This window comes from Arachis hypogaea, chromosome 19 (assembly GCF_003086295.3).
Source record: "Arachis hypogaea cultivar Tifrunner chromosome 19, arahy.Tifrunner.gnm2.J5K5, whole genome shotgun sequence".
Classification (NCBI taxonomy): domain Eukaryota; kingdom Viridiplantae; phylum Streptophyta; class Magnoliopsida; order Fabales; family Fabaceae; genus Arachis; species Arachis hypogaea.
The window spans coordinates 148,307,800-148,329,281 of record NC_092054.1 but is presented as its reverse complement, the minus strand read 5'-3'; the positions used below and the strand labels follow the sequence as shown (position 1 = coordinate 148,329,281).

The following is a 21,482-nucleotide window of genomic DNA, read 5'->3' as shown; positions in this document are numbered from 1 at the left end:
GGTGTACATGGGCCGGGTCACACCGGGTTTGACTTAACCCAGACCCGACCTGAAATATAGACCGGGTCTAATTTTTAGACCCTAACCCGATCCTAGACCCGATGAAACCTACGCACCTTTGGGCCAGGTGAAAACCTGGTCTTTAGCATGTAAAAATTACCTAATCTCCAACCATTATTTCACAATTCACATAGTAAAATTTACTTAGAAAAATATAACAAGAACTAACCATTCTCTAAAATTAAAGCATAACCATAATCAATACTAAATACTAATATTGTCTAATAACACCAAATATTTAAATCAATACAAATGACACAATATTATACATTAGTCTAAAGTCTTATGCATTTTAAACATAAAACATTAAGTTATAATCTTATAATGACTAATAACACAAAATATTAAGGTTTACAATATTTAAATTCCACATAAGAATAGCCATCATCAATCACTAATAACACAACATATTAATTGTGTATGATGACCGGGCCATCGGGTCGAGTTCGGGTGACCCGAGCTATGGCCCGGACCCGACCCGAAATAATGACCGGGTCTATTTTTGAGACTCTTACCTGGCCCTAGACCCGATGAAATCACACTAAATTAGCCCCTAAAGTGTTCGAGGCCGGGCTGGGCCATGTACACCCCTAGGATTTGGATTTAGCTACAACAGTTGCTGCTGCAGCAGCAAGAGCACAAGCAATATCATCAACTTTTCTATGAACACTTCTTTTTGTGTGTCCTTTAACACCACAATAGGTACAAGTGAATTCTTTGTAGACCCTTTTTAACTTTGTTGTAATTTTAGACTTCTTACTGCTCGAAGGCTCCTCGTCAACGTCCTTTCTCTTTTTCTCCTTTGGGTTTGGGTTTGATGTTAGCGGTGGTGGAATTGAGGTGGGCTTGAGTTTAGATAAGTTGTGCTTGACTGGTAGATTAGGTTGGGCTTGGGTTAGTGATTCAAGTTGGACCTGGGTTGGTGGATCTCCTTGGGCCTGGACTAGTGCTTCGGATTGGGCCTGGATTGCTGGTTCTTCATTGGACTTCGTAGCTGAGACATCATTTGGGCTTCCTATTGGATTTGGTGTGGTGATAGGTGCACCCTTGTCTTCTTCAGGAGCAATGGGAGTAAACTCTGTTAACTCATATACTTCATCATTATGAGGTTGAAAAACTCCATGCTCAAAATATAAGTGGACTCTTTCTTGATTTATTTTTGCAAGATAGTACATCTCTAACAATTCCTTGTCACGTGAAAGTGCTCTCAGTCCACTCTTTAAAGGTCTACTAGGAATAAGCCACCAACATTCAACAATATCAGCATAACCGAACTCTTTGTAGTGATCCCTCAGTAAAAATACATCCAATCTATCTTCATCCAATCCAGTTAATTCATCCGTGTTGTCCCTTTCGTAAACTACACTGCCATCATTCTTTGTAACAAAGTTGCCTCTGTAATGATAGACAATGGTTAACAAATCACCCATCTACAAATATAATTCAAACAATTAACAACTTAACTTCAATATCCAAGGCTTTTTATATCATGCATCAGCTGACTCTACATTAACATGCCAAGCAATCTTTTTTCAGAACAGAAAATGTAAAAATTTATATACAAAAGTGTTCCCTGTAACAATAGCTATACAATTTTTGGCTATCTATAATTAACAGCTACGCATTATCACATTGAAAAACATAATCTATTTACTCATTTATGAATTTATCTCATTTTATATTTTCAGAAAAAAAATATCATTACAGAAAACTTAACCAAATTATTTGTCAAAAAAACACAGTTAACACTAATCACACTAAAAGCTCAGCTATTGAAATCATCTATAAGGAAAAATTGGTACATAAAGAAGTGGTAGACTTCACTAACTTGGATGTGTTTTTTTCTCTGTACAGTTAATATTAATCATAACCAGTCTTTTAAAAAAAAAGAATCCTAACAGAAGAGGATCAATAACTAAAACTATCTACTTTTACAATGCATCCAATCCATTTGAGCATCAAATAGAGCACAAATCAATAGTCTGTAAACCCCAACCAAGAGAAGACACAAAACATAACATTGAACCCAAACGTAGAATGTTTGCGTTACTAACCTTTTTGGGAGAAACAGTGGTGCGCAGGTTCTTCTTCCTCGTCCTAGCAAATGGGAACGCGTGCGACGAGTTTTGCCGGCAACCTACACTAGCAGCGACATTGATCTTCTACAGTATGGTGCATGCGAGAGAATGAAGAAGAAAAATAAGAGTTTCCTTGTTTGAGTGGTTTGATCATTGGTAATGAAATGTTGTTGAATTTTAACCCCAAAATACCTAAAAGGATGTCGTTTGAAGAGAGATTACGCGCTAAGGAAGAAACGACATCGTTTAATAAGGCTGAGTGTCAAGCCTACATGTCACTTAACGTTCCAGGTAAGGGTGCTATTAATGGAGATTAATAGAAGGGCTAACGTGAGTCACTTATTAAAAATTGGGGGTTCAAATTAAGTCAATTAGAATTTCAAGGACCAAATTGAGTCTGTCCCTAAATTTTAGGGGCCATTTTGAGATTAACTCTATTTATGATATAAAAATTTTAAATGTTTTGGAGATTATTGTAACTTTATTAAATAATAATAGAGTTTAATTTTGATACACGGACGATATTATAAAATATTTACAAAATTAATATAAAAAATAATTATTTTTATTAACTTAATGTTATGTGATTAGATTTACGTATAGTGTATCGAAATTAAGTTCATAATAATAAACACTAATTTTTTAGAATATTTTCAATCAATTTTTAATCGACCATTTTAGTTTTTTACAAATTTTAATTTTTTGAATTCGTTTTTAAATTTTTATTATACTTGGCAAATTAGTCCCACATGGTATTGTTTGACTATATATTGAAAATAAAAAGTAAATTCCTATAATAGTCTTTAAGATTCAGGCCATTATCTGATATGGTCAATATTCCAATTTCACCTCCAAATACAATTTTGGACATTATAGTGGTTTTTTCTAGGCATCTTTTTGGTGATAACTCAACTACCGCAACACTGACGTAACATCATCTTGCCACATTGGAGGGTCCAACTGCTAGCTTAGTTGGCACGATTCTAATTTATACTCAATTTAGTCGCTTCTTTTATATTTCTTTTTTATTGGTTTCTTCTTCTTCTTCTCCTTGTTCGTGATATACATGAGTGGTAGGAACACTGAAACTTTAGAAAAATTGCATATTAATACCTCCAAGAAATAAACAGTTAAACAAAATTTGCACAGTCAAATTTTCTTTGTTAATGCTTAAATTTACCGTCTACACCAACAGACCAAGGACTAAATTATTGTCAAGTATACTTGCCACACTCTGCCATTTATGAACAAGCTTCGTTGCATTCTATTTCAACATTCTGAGAATTCTGAACGGTGTCACGGTTGATGGAACTGGAATGAGCTTGATCTTCCATGCTAAGATCACTCCAAAGCTTGCTCCACCACCACCTTTGATGGCCCATAAAAGATCTTCATCCATGGCTTCTCTATCAAAAAACCTGCCATTCACATCAATTATATGAGCATCGATTATGTTATCAACAGAGAGTCCACATTTTCGAATCAAGAATCTATAATCATTGTCGCTGAATTGTCCTCCAAATTTTAACAGCAAAAATTTTGGTTTTGGTGCCAATGCTATAGTAAAGTTCACCAACAGTTGCACTAACTTGAATCCATGATACTCTGTACTCTACGTCCACTTAGATCTTTCTAGAGTTTATGAAATCAATGATAACAAATGAAACTTGAGAGACGTAGGAGAGGCTCTTGTAGTCGTGGCCGCCACTCCAAATTCGAATCTGCAAGCGATGGAGTTGGGGATAGATTATAGTAGCTTGAATATGGGGAGGTTGCAGCGGTGTCATGATGACAAAGGATTTGGGAGTGTTGTATTATAAAAATCTGAGATTCTAAATGGATAATTGAAGTATTGAAGAGTAAGGTGAATTGATTTTGGTACAAACAAGTTTGGATAGTGATATAGAGTTGTTATAGTATAAATATTGAAGGAGAAGAAGATGAAATTAATTTTTTCGAAGATTTGAGAAGTTAGGATCTATTTTTAATATATAAAAGTAGATATATAAGCATGCACCACATTATTTTGATTTCTTTCTTTCTACTAATGCTATGTCAGTAATATTGCTTACTTGACACAATTTTAGAATCAACCACTCAATTTTTGCCAAATCAACTATTATTTCCAAATCCACAAAAAAAATAAAATACACAAATAAAAACTAAAAAATAGAATCCAATAAATTTGTAACCTACAAATACATTGAATTCATATTCCTATATTTATTATATCTTATCGTTATAAATAATACAATAAATTTATAACTGCAACAATTAATTTATTAATTTTTATAAATAACTCACTAAGGATAACAAACATACATATTACAAATGTCATAATAATATTATTAATCATAATAAATTTTACGTTATAAGTATTCAAATTCCATATTATTTAAACTACATATATAAGTTTTTTATCACTATTCCTTCACATAACATCAAATTTAGCACAAAAAATTTATTTTTAAACTGTACATCTTAAACTTACTCAATAGAGTATCATTCTTTCAGAGCAGAACGATTAGAAATCGAATAACTATCCAAGATCTAATAGCCATGCAATGAGAATCTGATGATTAGGTATGACAAAAAAAATACAACATGCATCATACATTCATACTTACTCAAATACCATATACCTAATGATAACATAAATTGAATATTGGAATACAATTTTAGCAACTATAAACGAAATTGATAACAAATTAGGATGGAACTATGTTAAATGTAAAAAGTATCAGAAGAAAGCATATAAAAAAAAGAAACAACTACATTTGTGGCACATGTAATCAAACACCACAATATTTAACAATAAGGTAACTCTATATACTTTTCATAATCTCATCTATCAAATTATTAGTTGCTAACCCAATACTTATTTTAGGTTCAGAATTCAATTAAAGGTTTCAGATCAAAGTGTTACAACAACTTTGTACTATTTGATGGCGACGCAAAAAACTTATTGGGCACAACTCCTTCAAATCTAATGACATTTCAGAAAAATAATGACATTGAAGCACCACCCCATCAAGAGATTAAGAAGAAAGAAAACCCTACAAATTCAAGACACATCTTCAGAAAAAGAACATACATACAAAGATGGAACCAAATAACACAATAGAAAGTGTATCAAACTCAACAATTCATAAAGAACATGTCTTCGCAAGAACCTACGATAAAAAGAAGAAATCAGCAACTCTAACAACTAACAAAAAAAAGAGGACGAACGCCACATAAGATGACTAAGTCCATCAACTAAAACAAATGCAAAAATAAAACTACCAAATAAAGATGTCACTTTGTACAATTCCAATATCCAAATCTTTTGTACTACAAATTATTTAAAAAAAAACTTTTTAAATTTAACTTTAATTTACACATATTTAATTTATTTCTATAAATATAACAATTTTTAATATTTATTATATACTATCATTAATTTACTCCCGCGCGATAGCGTGTCTCATTATAGTGATTACATAAATATTCATTTCCATAATAAACCAGTGATTAGTAAGTGCTAAGTACTAACTAAATTTGAAAGGTCAAGCCCGCCAAATAAGGATTAAAAATAAAAATAAAAAATAAAAATAAATTCCGGAAACAAATGATGTTTTATTATTACTCCATTGCGATAGTGAGTGCACGCAAGATTCGACTCCCAATAACATCGAATCCACGCTGCTCTCTCTACTCAACTGGGGAACCGCGCCTCCGCCCGCTCTCGTCCCCGTCGGACGTCTGCCATGGCAGCCTCTTCCGCCGGAAATCCGCCGACCTCCTCCCTTTCCTCATCCGCAGCATTATCTCGCGAGAAATTGAATTTCTCGGCGGATTTTCCCGCGCGAATCGTACTCTCCTCCGATCAGCTGAAACACTGTACGGAAGCGCTCTCGTTCTTCAAGGAGAAGCTCCACACTCCTCAGAGGATAGCTCAAGAGTTTGCTCGCTTGCAGGTTAGGTTACAACTTTTTCTTTTCAATTTTTGTTTTCACTTTTTTTTGTTTCTAATTTATGATTATTGTTCATACGTTGTTTTCTTTCCTTTTTTTTGGCGCTATTCTTGTATTCTGTGATGTTGAATCTTTCTCAGGCAAATAGGATAACGCAAGTGAGATGAGGAGAAGATGCACTGTGGCTCTCGATGCTGTCAATTTGAACAAAAATCGATATACTGATGTGTTGCCATGTAAAATATTAATCTTCTCTTTCCATGGCATACTTAGATTAAATCTTGTGCTTGAAATTCATCATTTGAGTAAAATTGAAGTTGCAACTTGCTATTTAAAATTACAACCTTGATCTTGTGGAGTTTTGCAATTTATTTGTTTAATTTTTTGTGTTTGGTTCAGTTGACAATAACATGGTTGTTCTCAAGTCTAGCACGGATTATAGGCCTGAAGCACAGGGATATATCAATGCAAGCTGCATATCTGTAGGCATTTCCTTATTATTATTATTTTGAATTTCTTTTATTGTGATTATATGGTCTGAAAATTAAAGCTGTGGAAGGAGCTTTGGAGATGAAATTCATGATGCTGACAATTGCATTTCGTTTTCATCTTAAATGCAGGCCTCTTTGCCCGGAAATGTGTCGCAATTTATAGCCACACAAGGGCCGTTGCCTCACACATATGAGGATTTCTGGGAAATGGTAATCCAATATCATTGCCCTGCAATTGTGATGCTTACTAAGTTGGTCGACAATTACAAGGTTCTTGATTCCGTAATGGTCATGATCACTTTTTTGCTATTGTCTATATACATTTGTTTTAAGAAAAAAGAAAATTGATGTGTATAATTTTCTTATTATAGACGATAAAGTGTGGAGATTACTTTCAAGCTGAGGATGGACCTAGAGAATGTGGTAATATCTCTATTATCAGTAAATGGATAAAATCTACTGAAACTTCACTGGTGTTGCGCCATTTGGAAGTAAACCATAAAGAGGTGAGTTGATCTTCTTCTTCTTCTGTGAAGAATGATTCAAGAAAAAAGCCATCAATGAATTGTAAATTTCCAATCTCATAACATGTTTGAGAGGGAATGCCCTTTTAAAAGATCATAAACAAAATAGTGGCCAAATGTTTACTTTCTATTCAAACTAGTTGTTACTTTTGTAAATTGTTTTGATTATATACTATCTTTGAAGGAAACTAAACACCAAAGGCTGGTTTGTTTTAGGCTGGCAAAGCATATTGCATCAACAAATATCAGCTTATACCGTTCAACTCAAGCTCGATATATGAAATCTTGTTTGTGGAACATAGACTATTTTTTCCTTATAATATATTTGTACTTAATATATTTTCAAGAAGAAAATCATAAGTTAATGTCTCAATTTTGGAAGTCTCTCAGTGTCTCTCCACCATGAAGTTGCATAGCATTGTGGTTCATATTAAACTTTGGATGATATTGTTTCAGGCCGAAGATACACCGTTATCTGTTTTGCACATTCAGTATCCTGAATGGCCAGACCATGGAGTTCCAAGAGATACATCTGCTGTTCGTGAGATTTTTAGAAGATTGCACCATTTACCGGCAAACCTTGGCCCAATAGTGGTGCACTGCAGGTTCATCCCATTCTTTGCTTCTTTAATTATTTGTAATTTTGACGACAATGGCAATAAATCATATGCATATATGTCTGAGACAAACTCAATCGTCCAGTGCAGGCATTGGTAGAACTGGAACATACTGCACAATTCACAACACAATTCAGAGAATACTTGCTGGTGATATGTCCGCTTTAGATATCTCAAGTACAATAGCTATATTCAGGTCCCAACGAATTGGAATGGTTCAGACCCAGGTACCTTGCTTTGCTGCTTTAATTTTTTAATTACCATTATTGAATGAACTAATATTGCATGAGATGGCATGTATTTGGTTGGATCACATGTTGGCTTGTTAGAAGAAGAGGAAGAGTCACTTATTATTTCGGATTCCCTTTGCATTCATTTAAAATTTTTTTGAATGTATAAAAATCAACACGGCAACACAAACTAGACAATAGTGTCAATCCGTAGCATGTGGTTACCCTCTACCATTTAACATTTCTTCACTTGTTCAGCCTACTTGTTATCATATACTTCTGTGTGCTAACACATAATTCAAAGTTTTTTTTTTGGTTCCTTCTCTGTTTTCGTTTTGTTTTCCCTAAAACCATAACATATATTTTAAACAATAACTTATTAAATGGTCATATATTTACTGTAATATATTTGTTAAATTGAATGCATTCTAATTATTTTAGCCACAAGTATATATATATATATATTTTAAATGTGTATAACATAATTATTATATTTATATATTATTTATATATTTTTATAATAAGAAAGGAGAAACGGATAGCTTTTTATGATAAGAAAACAACCAAACTGGGGATATTAGTATTCTTAAATTTAAGAATGTTAGAATGTTTTATAGTCTTTTATATAATGAATGCTATATATATATATATATATATATATATATATATATATATGTCTTTTCAATAAAACTTTTTACATTTTTTTGACAGAATAAAACTTTTACATTGATAGGGTATTATTTTTCAACATTTTTTTTAAGTAAAATAAAAGATTTGTCATATTCTAGCTTAGCATACGTATGATGTGACATGTGATGATACAAATCTTTAGCTTTTGGACCACCTCCATCTGCCCCTGGCTGCAACTTGCACGTAAATAGGATAAAAAGTTAGGGAAGGGTGCTGTAATAAGTTGAAAGTTTGGAGGAATTTTATTGTGCTAAATTGGGAATAATTTATTATTTTCTAAATGCATACACCCTCGTCACAAATGAAATGTCAAAGACTGGAATTTCTTGTAACTTACAAGCCGTGCACGTGATAAGATTGAAATTATAATTTTAAAATTTTTTTTGTTAAGATTAATTTAAATTATAATAATTTGATTAATAAAAATATAATATATTATATATTATTTGTTTTTTTTAATTTAGTATTAAATGTATTAACTCTAAAATAGTTATTAATTAGTTGTAGTAATTTATTTTTTTCAATAAATTAAACATATATACTCAATGTGACCATAAATAATCTAGTAATACTTAGACTCATCAATAAATTTTTATATATTGTTTTACTGTCGAGTAAAAACATATCAAAATCAGCTCAAAATAAATAATAAATTATTAGAGAATTTTAATGCACAAAATTTTTTAATCAATAATAAATAATTTAAACCCACTAAAAATAACTCAACACTTTTCTTTGATATCTGCAAAACATATATCTGAAATAATATTATATTAATGTTAGTATACAATTTTACAATCATCGACCGTATTTACTATACGTGACTCTTAAAAGTTATTCTACATACGTGTGCAATCGAAAGATAAATTACTAGACTTTATTTTATTTTTCTAAATTACTATAATTATGTATTATTCATTAAATACTACTTGTAATATAATTGTAATATTGTAATATAATTATAATAAAGATATTTTCCTAAAATAAATTTAGAAGAGAGAACAGTGCTTTCATTTTGGAGGAAAAATGAATTCATGAGAAATTGACACTTCACTTTTATTAGTTGATAATGTATTAAATATTAATTTTATATAATTATAATAAAGATATTTTCCTAAATTAGTATAATCATGCATTATTCGTTAAATGTCAATTGTAATATAATTATAACAAAGATATTTTTCTAAAATAAATTTAGAAGAGAAAATGGTGATTTTATTTTAGAGAAAAATGAATTAATGAGGAATTGACACCTCACTTTATTAGTTGGAGGAAAAATCCAGTTTTAATATATTTCTCGTTATTATATATTTTTCTATAATCATATATCCATTGTTTTTTTTCCTTCGTTTCACCATTTTGAACTTGGGTTTAACTTATCGTAGTTCTTACTTCCCAGTCATTCTATTAGATGTAGTTGATAACTATTGAAATTCTTTGATTAACATATAGGAGAAAAATATATTATTATATGATAGAATTAATATGAGTATATTTTGTTATTAAATACACAAAGTTAATGTAAAATAAAATTACACATAAAAAAGCAAAGAAAAATAGAAAATAAAATTAAAATAGCAAAAACGATAAAAAGATTATTTTTACAATTTTATTTTGTCATTTTTATGTATAGAAGATTAGAAAATAATAAACTTTTGACTAAATTAATTTTGTATTTGTTGTATTCAAATTAAATAAGTAATAAATTATATTATTTTAATTTATTCCTTAAATTTATATATCATAAAAATCAAATCAATATACATAATTTTAAATTGTGTGATACTTAAATATCTAATCAAATCAATTAGTTGATATAATTAATGCATCATAATGAATTGTATTTAATGAGTTAAACAAAATAAATTAAGAAACACTCTGAGAAACATGCTACGTTGACTCTATCATTAAATGTAAAAAATTGATTTTTATATAATAGAATCGATAATATAATAGACGGCGAGAAAGAGAACGATAAACATTTTAGATCCTGTGTTGTTTCATTTGTATGTTATAATGTGGCTATCACATTATTTTACTTATTTTATCCCATGGATCTTTTTGCAACTTTATTTTAGTATCAATAAAATTTCACTACCTTTTAGTAATAAATTAAAATCCAAAATAAAACTGAAAAAAAAGTAAAGAATATAAAATTATTGATTGAAATTTTATTTTATTTTTTGTTATTATAACAGAAATTTTTATTTAATATACTAATACCATACAAAATTAATCGTAAAAAAAGTATAAAATATAAATAAATATACTGAATTAAAAGATAAAATTATATTTGTTATCACATTTTTACTTTTAGCAGCATAATAGAATATCATATACTCAACATAATTTAAAATGTAAATTATAATTAATTATACTTTTTATTTTAAAATATTTAAAATTAATCTTAATATAAATAAAAATAATTTAATATATTAAATAAATTAATAGAATAATATAAGTTAACTATTTTTTGATTAATTTTGTTGTTTTTTTCTGACTACCTTTAAAATTACAATTTTTTTAAATTAGACTGTGAAATAAAATTAAAATTAGAGTTGTTGGTCTACACCATTAAAAAAAATAATACTATGCAATTACATTTGTACATATAACATGTTCCTAAATTTTTATATGCAAAACTTAAGATTTTGTATTTTTTTTGTTTATGCCATAAATAAGTATTATTTACAATGATTCATATTGATTTAAAAGCTTAAAAGCTTTTGTACGTATTAATTTTATATTTAATATTAAAACATAAAAATTTACTATGTTATTTTACTATTAATGTATGTAGTATTACATTATAAAATATAAAAATTAAAATAATTATTATATAGCTTAGATGGATTGAACTAAATATAAACATATAAAATAGAATTGTATTATTAAATTTTAGTAATTTTAATTAGTTAATAATATAAAATAAGATAGAAGTGACTATTTATAATTGAATAGTTTTGGTTGATTAGACTAAAAAAATCGAAAAACACTCTAAATAAAAAGCCAAATTAATTTTAATATTAAATTCATTAATACGATTTTAATTTTATATAATTGTTAGATAATAAATTAGTAAAAGCAAATGGAAGGATGACTTTAATTAGTATTTGATAAAATATTCATTTAGAATAATTAAAAAAAAAGTAAAAGTATGATAAAAAAATAAAAATAAATATATTTTATGAGTTGAGTCTCAAATTTAGATTCATGTACCACAGAAAAACACTATATATAGACTTTAGTAAAACAAAAATAAATATGTAAATTATTTATTATTAAGGTAATTTTTTATCATATACGGTGATTACCATCATATATTAATTTTGTTAAAATTATATAATTTTTCATAATATGATTAGAATCATTATCTTCTATCATAATCAGAGAAATTCCGGACAATGAATAAAAATATTATACCTGATATACACAAATTGAAATAGAAATATATGTCTTAAAATTTAGAAATATAAATTCTATTATATCTTCCTAAATAAACCTAAACAATGTCTGAGATATTAACAAAAAGATGTGTAGAGACCACTATAGTATTTAAAGTTATATCTTAGAGATTATAATGGTAAAATTGAGATATCAAATATGACATTGAGTAATAACTTGAATTTCGGAGATGATTATAAAAATTTACTCTAAAAATAAACTTTAAATTTTTAAAATTTTAGAATTTTTATGTATTTATTAAATAATAATAATAATAATAATAATAATAATAATAATAATAATAATAAGAATTTATTTATCATTTTATCAAAATTTGACTAAAAAATCGATATATATAACAAAATAAACTATTAAAAATTAATTTGACAATTAAAATTTGTTGAATATTAAGTTGTCTAACTAAAAAATATTTGAAAATTGAGTTGGAATATTATTGCTAATCTTTTAATAAAATTTAACATAAAAATAAAGTCATTTTAATAAATTGTTAGTATAAAATAGTTTTATATGTATATTTAATTATGTAATACCATATTAACAAAAATAATTATATTTTATATTAGTCACATGAATAGTTAAGAGACAAGAACGAATATGACGAGACAATTTTATATTAAAATTAAGCTAAAAAATTAATGTCTAATTAAATAGAAATTATAAATTAATTTAATAATTTTTTTGGGTTAACCATTGATCTAATAATTAAAACTTGATAAAATGTAGATTGTTAAATTGCACTGTTTTTATTTAAGGGATAAAGTAATAAAAAAAATTAAATTGAATAAATAAAATAAGAGAAGCAGCTCTTTCCTCGTTTAGCTGATTACCACCCTAAACCCTAAGCGATAAAAATGACGACCACCACCGCCGCAGCCGCCGCAGCCTCATCGGAAGCTCAGCTGCTGACCACCATCCTCACCAGCCACCGTGACCCCCACACCGCGCTCAAACCCTTAATCCAAAATCTCACCCTCCCCTCGGTGCTTTCCGTCCTCTCCTCCACCCAACTCCACCGCTCCCACTCCGCTACCCTCCTCTCCTTCTTCCACATCCTCCGCCACTCTCCCCACCCTTCTCTCTCCTCCTCCCCTGAGCCCCTCCTCGCCCTCCTCCCCGGCCTCCTCGTCCATCGCCGCTACTCCTCCGCCCGTTCCCTCCTCCTCAACTTCATCTCCTCCGACCACCCCCGCCACTCCCTCCACCAGCTCCTCCTCCGCCGCCCCCGTCTCCCGCAGCCACTCCTCGACACCTCCCTCTCCGCCTATGCCCTCTCCGACCACCCCGACCTCGCCTTCCAGCTCTTCAACAAGATGAAGCGCCTCCGCATTAAACCCAACCTCCTCACCTGCCACTCCCTCCTCTCCTCCCTCGTCCGCCGCAACCCTCATTCCTCCCACTCCATTCACCTCTCCAAACAAGTCTTTAACGATTCCCTTAAGCTCGGTATAACCCCAAACACCACCACCTTCAACATCTTGATCCATGGTTCTTGTCTTGATAATAATTTTAATGATGCTCTTAGCTTCATGAACCAAATGACTGATTTTGCTTGTTCTCCTGATAACATCACTTACAATACTATTCTTGATGCATTGTGTAGGAAGGGCCAATTGAGTAAGGTTAGGGAGGTTTTGCTAGAGATGAAAGGTAGCGGGGTTTCCCCAAATAGGAACACATATAATATCTTGGTTCATGGCTATTGTAAGTTGAGGTGGTTGAAGGAGGCTGCCGAGGTTGTCGAGTTGATGAGAGCGAACAACATGGTACCGGATATTTGGACTTATAATACAATCATGAGGGGTTTGTGCGACGAGGGGAAGGTCAAGGAGGCAATTAGCCTAAGGGATGAGATGGAGAGCCTGAGGGTGATGCCGGATGAGGTTACCTACAATACTCTGATTGACGGGTGTTTTCAATGGCGGGGGAGTGTGGAGGCATTCAAGTTGGTTGAGGAAATGAAGGGAAAGGGAGTCAAGCCGAACACGGTGACTCACAATATAATGGTGAAGTGGTATTGTAAGGAAGGTAAGATGGATGAAGCCGGCTGTGTCGTGGCAAAGATGGTGGAGAGTGGGTTTTCACCGGACTGTTTTACTTATAATACTATCATCAATGGTTATTGTAAAGCAGGAAATCTGGGAGAAGCTTTTAAGATGATGGATGAAATGGGGAGGAAAGGTTTAAAGATGGATACTTTTACTCTGAACACTATAGTGCACAGATTGTGCGTGGAGAAGCTGCTCAAAGAGGCATACGAGTTGACTGTGAAGGCTGCAAAGCGAGGTTATATTCTCGATGAGGTAACCTATGGAACTCTAATCATGGGATACTTTAAAAATGAACAAACAAACAAAGCTCTGAAGCTTTGGGATGAGATGAAGGAGAAGGGGATCATTCCTAGTGTTGTCACTTATAACACTATAATTAGGGGGTTGTGCCATTCTTTAAAAACTGATCAGGCTGTAGATAAATTGAATGAGCTTTTAGATAAAGGTTTGGCCCCCGATGAAGCTACGTGTAACATAATTATTCATGGTTACTGCTGGGAGGGAGCAGTGGAGAAAGCATTCTTGTTCTATAACAGAATGGTTGAGAACTCATTCAAGCCAGATGTTATTACATGTAACATTCTTCTTCGAGGGCTTTGCAAACATGGTATGTTCGAGAAGGCCTTTAATTTATTTAACACATGGATCATTAAAGGTAAGCCCGTTGATGCAGTTACGTACAACACGTTGATTTCCGTCCTTTGCAAAGAAGGGAAACTTGATGAAGCATTTGACCTCATGACTGAGATGGTGATGAAAAAATTGGGGCCGGACCGATATACTTATACTGCCATCATTGGTGCACTTACTCATGCTGGGAGAACTGAGGAAGCAAAGAAATTCATGTCAAAACTCCTAGAGACAAGTCCAAATATGATAAGTGAAGACACTTCACAAATGCTTGGTTCAGGCGACATGGATTACTCAGAACAGATAACTAATTTTTGTACTCAAGGGAAGTACAAAGAGGCAATGAAACTATTTCAAGAATCAGAGCAGAAAGGAGTTAGTTTGCATAAATCTGCGTATTTCAAATTAATGGATGGGCTATTGAAGAGGCGAAAAAGCATATCGAAGGCCTCCTTATCAGATTGACACAATAAATTCAAATTGGCATTTAGATTCCTGATGTTCATCATGTTGAACCCATTTTATTGGTGGTTTTGCTGTGATGACGATCCATTATTTCATGTAAGTATCCAATTTTCCAAGATTATATTAGATTTTGTGGCATTTGTAAACTGTGACTGTGTAATCAATATTTTTTTCCCTGGTAATTATTATGGATGGTATCCATAGTTAAAGGTTAGAGAAAGTTATTCATGTCCTCGAGATGTTTTATATGCTTTATTATCTGCACGAACAGAGTTGAATTTCTTCCAGCAGCAGATCTCATCCTGGTAAATTCAGATTCAGTGCGAATATTCTTTCAGTATTTTTGTTTTGTAAGATGGAAACTAATCTTATATATTAGTAACTGATCACAATCCAATGTAGGTGATGCAAAATGGAAAAATTACACAAGCTGGAAAATTTGAAGAGCTTCTAAAGCAAAACATAGGATTTGAAGTCTTAGTTGGTGCTCATAGTAAAGCTCTCGAGTCGATTCTCACTGTCGAAAACTCAAGCAGAACAGCTCAAAATCCCATAGCTGAAGCAGAATCCAACTCAAATGCGAAACTCATGCACAAAGAACAGCATGACACAGTGGAAGATAATCCACCAGAGAGAAAAGGAAATGAAGGAAAATTGGTTCAAGATGAAGAAAGAGAAACAGGAAGCATATCAAAAGAAGTATACTGGACTTATTTGACAACTGCGAAGGAGGAGCATTGGTTCCGGTTATAATCTTAGCACAATCTTCATTCCAGATACTTCAGATTGCAAGTAACTATTGGATGGCTTGGGTTTGTCCTACAAGTAGTGATGCTAAGCCTATATTTGACATGAATTTCATACTTCTTATTTACACGGTTCTTTCTGTTTCTGGCGTGCTATGTGTTCTGGTGCGAGCCTTGTTGGTTGCATACACCGGCCTTTGGACAGCACAGACATTTTTCACAAGCATGCTGCATAGTGTGCTTAGAGCTCCAATGTCATTCTTTGATTCAACACCAACTGGAAGAATCTTGGACAGGGTAAACATTCATAGCAATCTATTTGTGTTTTTATTTTAGCACAATCACATTTCTTTAACTGTCTCAGGATAGAAATATAGATACACCAAACTATTTGAAGAAGTATCTAAGGACTAATTAGAGTTAAGTGAAATGGAAGGTTAATAACAACTATTTTCTTTTCCATTTTCAGGTCTCTACAGATCAAAGTATTCTAGATTTGGAGATGGCAACCAAATTAGGATGGCGTGCTTTCTCTGTAATACAAATTCTGGGAACTATTGCAGTGATGTCTCAGGTGGCATGGCAAGTTTTCGCCATTTTCATTCCGGTAACTGCAGTCTGCATATGGTATCAAGTATGTCATCCTTTCTCTCCTTCTTCATGTTCCTATGTCATCATCATTACTAGTTAAAACAACATTGATTGTTGCAATTTTTGTGAAGCACATTATCAAGGTTTAGTTATTATGAAAGTCTATAGTTCACTCAATTTTCAATTCAGTCTCTATTGCTTAATTTGCAATTAGATTCTCTATACCTTAATTTACAATATAAGAACCTAATTGAAATTTTTATACAATAAAAGGACTTGATTACAATGAAAATTTAGTAAAACTATTATAATTTCAAGAATAATTAAACCAATAATCAAATAGGCTATAGTTATGAATGTAAGTTACCAATTATCTTTGATATACTAATTGAAGTTGAATCTTGTTTATCTCAGAGATATTACACACCAACAGCAAGAGAACTGGCTCGCTTAGCACAGATACAAATTGCACCAATCCTCCACCATTTTGCAGAATCTTTAGCCGGAGCGGCGTCGATACGAGCTTTCGATCAAGAAGGCAGATTCATACATACAAATCTTGATCTTGTGGATGGCCATGCAAGGCCATGGTTTCATAATGTGTCTGCAATGGAATGGCTTTCTTTCAGATTGAACATACTTTCAAATTTTGTTTTTGCCTTCTCACTTGTTATGCTTGTGAGCCTCCCTGAAGGAATAATCAATCCAAGTGAGTACAACTCTAATAATGTAATTCATGTTCTATATCATGTTATCAAGTAATTTTTCTCAGATATTTATTAAATCACACACTAATATTTTCCTTTTCTTTTCTGCATTGGATCTATTACAGGTATTGCAGGGTTGGCAGTAACATATGGGATCAATTTGAATGTGTTGCAAGCTCAAGTTATATGGAACATATGCAATGCTGAAAACAAGATGATCTCAGTTGAAAGAATTCTGCAATACAGAAATATAGCAAGTGAGGCATCACTTGTCATTTAGGACAGCAGGCTGCCGAGCAACTGGCCGGCGACCGGAACAATATGTTTCACAAATTTAGAGGTTAGTGATGAAATCTGAATCATGGATACTCAAAAGTATCATACTTTATGCAGGGTCCGAGAAAAGACTAGTTATGTAAGCAGCATAACCTGATAAGTGCATAAGTTGTTTTTTTCACAAGTTGAATTCATGACCATATTAAGATCACAGGGAGATGACTCAACCATTGCTCAAAATAACTTTCTAATTTCATGTTTATTTTTTCATGAGATATCAAATCTTGTAGTTAAAGTAACTAGAGTGTTGCTTTAATAAAAATTATAGATCTATTCTCACACTGCAATCCATTATGGAAAAGACATGTTAGGGGATCTGAACAGAGTCCACTTGTTTTTTATTGTTTTAAATGATAATAAGAGCAAACTACCATTTGGAATAAGGTGCGTTCTGTTTTAGCAGGATTTCTTGAAGGATCAGAAGGTCCTTGGTTCTTATCCAATCTGTTGCCTACCCAGCATGGTCCGTGTACTGAATTTCACCTTGTTTGTTCATAAATACAATCGTCAGTCCGTCTGATTTTATTTTGTGTAGCCACAAAAATACTGTATTCTGCTTTTCATGTTCGACTGGATCATTTTATTTTAGCTGTCTTCTATATGGTTGACTTAATTTTTCTATTTTTAACATCGCGTCTGTCAAAGTTTTACTTTTTGTTTTTTCATTAAATCTTGCTTCTCCTTGTGGTAGGATTTAGGGTGCCTCTAATTTGAGCGAAAGTAATTATTTTACCGTGAACTTTCTCATTCTTAGAATATCATCCTATTCGTCTTCTCTGTGATTGTCATGAGCTCCGAAAAAAATACACTACTTGATTCCTACATCGATGTTGTGGTTGCACCAGTACCACTGGATTTACCAGATGTCTAAATTAGGGCCAACTTCCTTCTTTGTGGACTAATGGTGGCACTCTAATCGGCAGATTGCATATGAATTTGTAACAGAACAGAAAAGAGAGAGATTTGTTCAAATGTATTAATACCCTGAACTGTTTATTGGAAGATAGTTCAGAGTTTTGGAGAGAAATGTGATAGTGGATTTAGATTTAGGAGGAAAAAGGGTGTCTTATTGGAGACTTTCTCACTGATTGTCAATACAATAAGATTATATCCCCCCCCCCCTTCTCCCCCTTTTCCTCCTCTCCAAATTAAAATGCGAAGCTTCTAAATGGATTAGATTACTGTCAATATAAAAATATAAGATAAATTTGCCTTCACAATTACATTTTGAATCTCTGGCTAATAGACTTCCTAGGTTTTCACCATGTCAGGAACTGTAGCATTGTTAGTGTCAGAAGTTTTGAAAATGATCTGTTTGGATTCATGCCATTAAGTGATCTTAAGATGATTAAAGTCAAAATGTTCAAGGAAAAAAAAACTCAACCAAAAAAAAAAAAACTCTTAATTACTTAATTAGTGAATAAGCATGTTAAAGTGTATTTTTTATTCGAGGATCCTAATTCTTTCATTTATTTGTAGGATAACAGGTTTGGGTTGCCTACAATGAATCTGCATGACTTTTATGCAATACTGTGGACAACTCCGTCAACATCTGTCGGGTTAGTTCACATGATTTTTTTTTTCGCTTGTTGCTTGGTGATTAGAACCAAACATCATTTGTGTTTTTTTCCTTCTTCGGTAGGGGCTGGGGGGCTGGGGGGTAGGGGGAAAAATCACCCTTAATCACTTTCGTTTTTTTTTCAAGTATACTCTGAGTCTCTGATATGGGGATATCAAAATTTGGTCCTTCCTCCAAAAGTAATGTATTATGTATGGTTAAAGAGATGCATTGTCTCTCTCCATCTTTCATATGGCTTTTTCTTTTCAGTGTTTATGAAATCAAGGTCTCTCCTGCAAAAGTAAATGTGTTTTTAAAAGGTTGCATCCTTTTATCTTCAATCTTTCTTATAGTTTTCTCTCTTTTTTTTGTTTACACCTCACTTTTTATTACCGAACCCAAAAAAAAAGGGAATTCTATCCAAGGGGTGAAAATAAGCTAGGTTGTGTTAAACAGGCCTCTTGATTTCAAATAGATGGCTTAGGCCTTGCCTATATGCTTAATATAGGGCCTTTTTTAAAGCCTAGAGTGATCATTTTTAAGATCAGGTATTGACCTAAAAGTCTATTAAAAGATCTAAGACCTTCAAACAAATTTACAATTTCAACATTTAACTTTCTAAATCAAATAAATAATGCATTATATATGAGTATAAGAATACTAATATAATATGGGAAAAATTTTAAGTGTACCAGGAATACCGATGTTCCAGTTGTTTTAACCGTTGATTTCAATTAATATATATTTTATATATTTTTTATAATTCAGATCAACGGTCAAAACAACTGGAACACCAATGTTTCTGGTACACTTGAAACTCTTCCTATAATATGCATTATTTAGTTATACAAGTTGGCATGCAAAAGCCTAAAAAAGGCTTTGAGGCTTTGTAAAAAGTGGTTACCTTGGTGTCTAACATGTTTTATAATGAATTAGAATCTAGTCCAAACTAGGACAAGGACCTATTTGAGTGCATGGACCAAACTATAGGACAATCCCCGTCAGCATTCATATGGAAAAAGGGTTATGTCTTTTGTTTTTTATGATCTTTAGGACCATGTCTCAGTAAATAATAACTGTATTTTTGGGCCTCTTATAATAATTTGATCAGTAAGAACTTTTTATAGTTGAAGATCTTCATTTTCTTTTAGTTCTTTCTGGCAATTATGTATCTGAGTTGTGCACTAAAAGTTGAGACTGCTCCAACCTTGAGTTGCATATTAATGTATAACCAACAATTCTGGCAATTTACTCTGGCGAATGACAGTAATTTACTGTTTGAATCAGCGCTTGGTCCTACATCGCTTGGCAGCTGTTCCAGATTCCTCTGTCTAGCTACCTTGTTTAATATGGTGACAAGGAAGTGTATACAACTTGTATATTTTGAAGTTTGATTTTTTTTGGGAGAATAGTTTCTCTGTTGAGAAGTTAGTTGGATATGGTACAGCAGCAGATAATTTTATCGCCGCCACTGCCCGCCGATCCCTTTGCCATAAGGGTGAGCAGAAGCATCAAGGGTCATCTTATCCAATGTTGTACTACCACTTTACTGATCATAGTTTGCTTAGAACTTTAATAATTTTGAACAGCAGGCCAGAAAGCAAATTAAGGGCCCTTGTTTGTCTTTATGAGGTGACATAGCAATGGTGGTTATGAGCTAAAAGGCAAGTAAGGTCCATCTTGTTTTGTCCTTGAAAATATGACCATGGATTCTCGTATTTACTTCCATTGATATTCATAGGGTAAAGCACAAGAACACAGAATGAAGAGGTTATACATGATTATGTGAAAGATCAAAGAATTCCATCTTTGTAATTTAGGCATCATGATCTGTACTTCATTCTTGTTACATATGCTCAATTAAGAGCATTAAGTTTTGGTTGAGCAATGAAAACCAATGCTGGCAGGAAGAAGCAGAAACCATTGATAACTGAGGATCTACTAAGATTGATATTAAAAAAGTTGGAGTAATTACCCAAATTGGTTTTCAATGATACTTTATTCTAACTAACATATTTTGCAAAATGTGAAGCAAATGAGCCGAGAGAGTTGACACATGGTAAAGTCCGGAATATATTGTATTAGTTGAATCTAAGTCTGAATTACACCAAAATTTATTATAAAAGACAGATAAAAACTATAATTGTAACTGAAAGTGTTTATCATAGTAATTGATTTACTGCAGAGCATAAACTAAAACTAACCCTAAAATTAAGCTAATGCTAAATCAGATCCTAATTAATTTTGTTCTCTAACAACATGTACTAATACCAATCTACTATATATAAGT

The 21,482-nt window shown here is 32.1% G+C and overlaps 1 pseudogene; it reads left to right on the top strand.

Moving 5' to 3' along the window:
* Positions 1–5,772: 5,772 nt before the first annotated feature.
* On the top strand, positions 5,773–21,172 carry LOC112775061 (protein-tyrosine-phosphatase PTP1-like; annotated as a pseudogene).
* Positions 21,173–21,482: the final 310 nt, after the last annotated feature.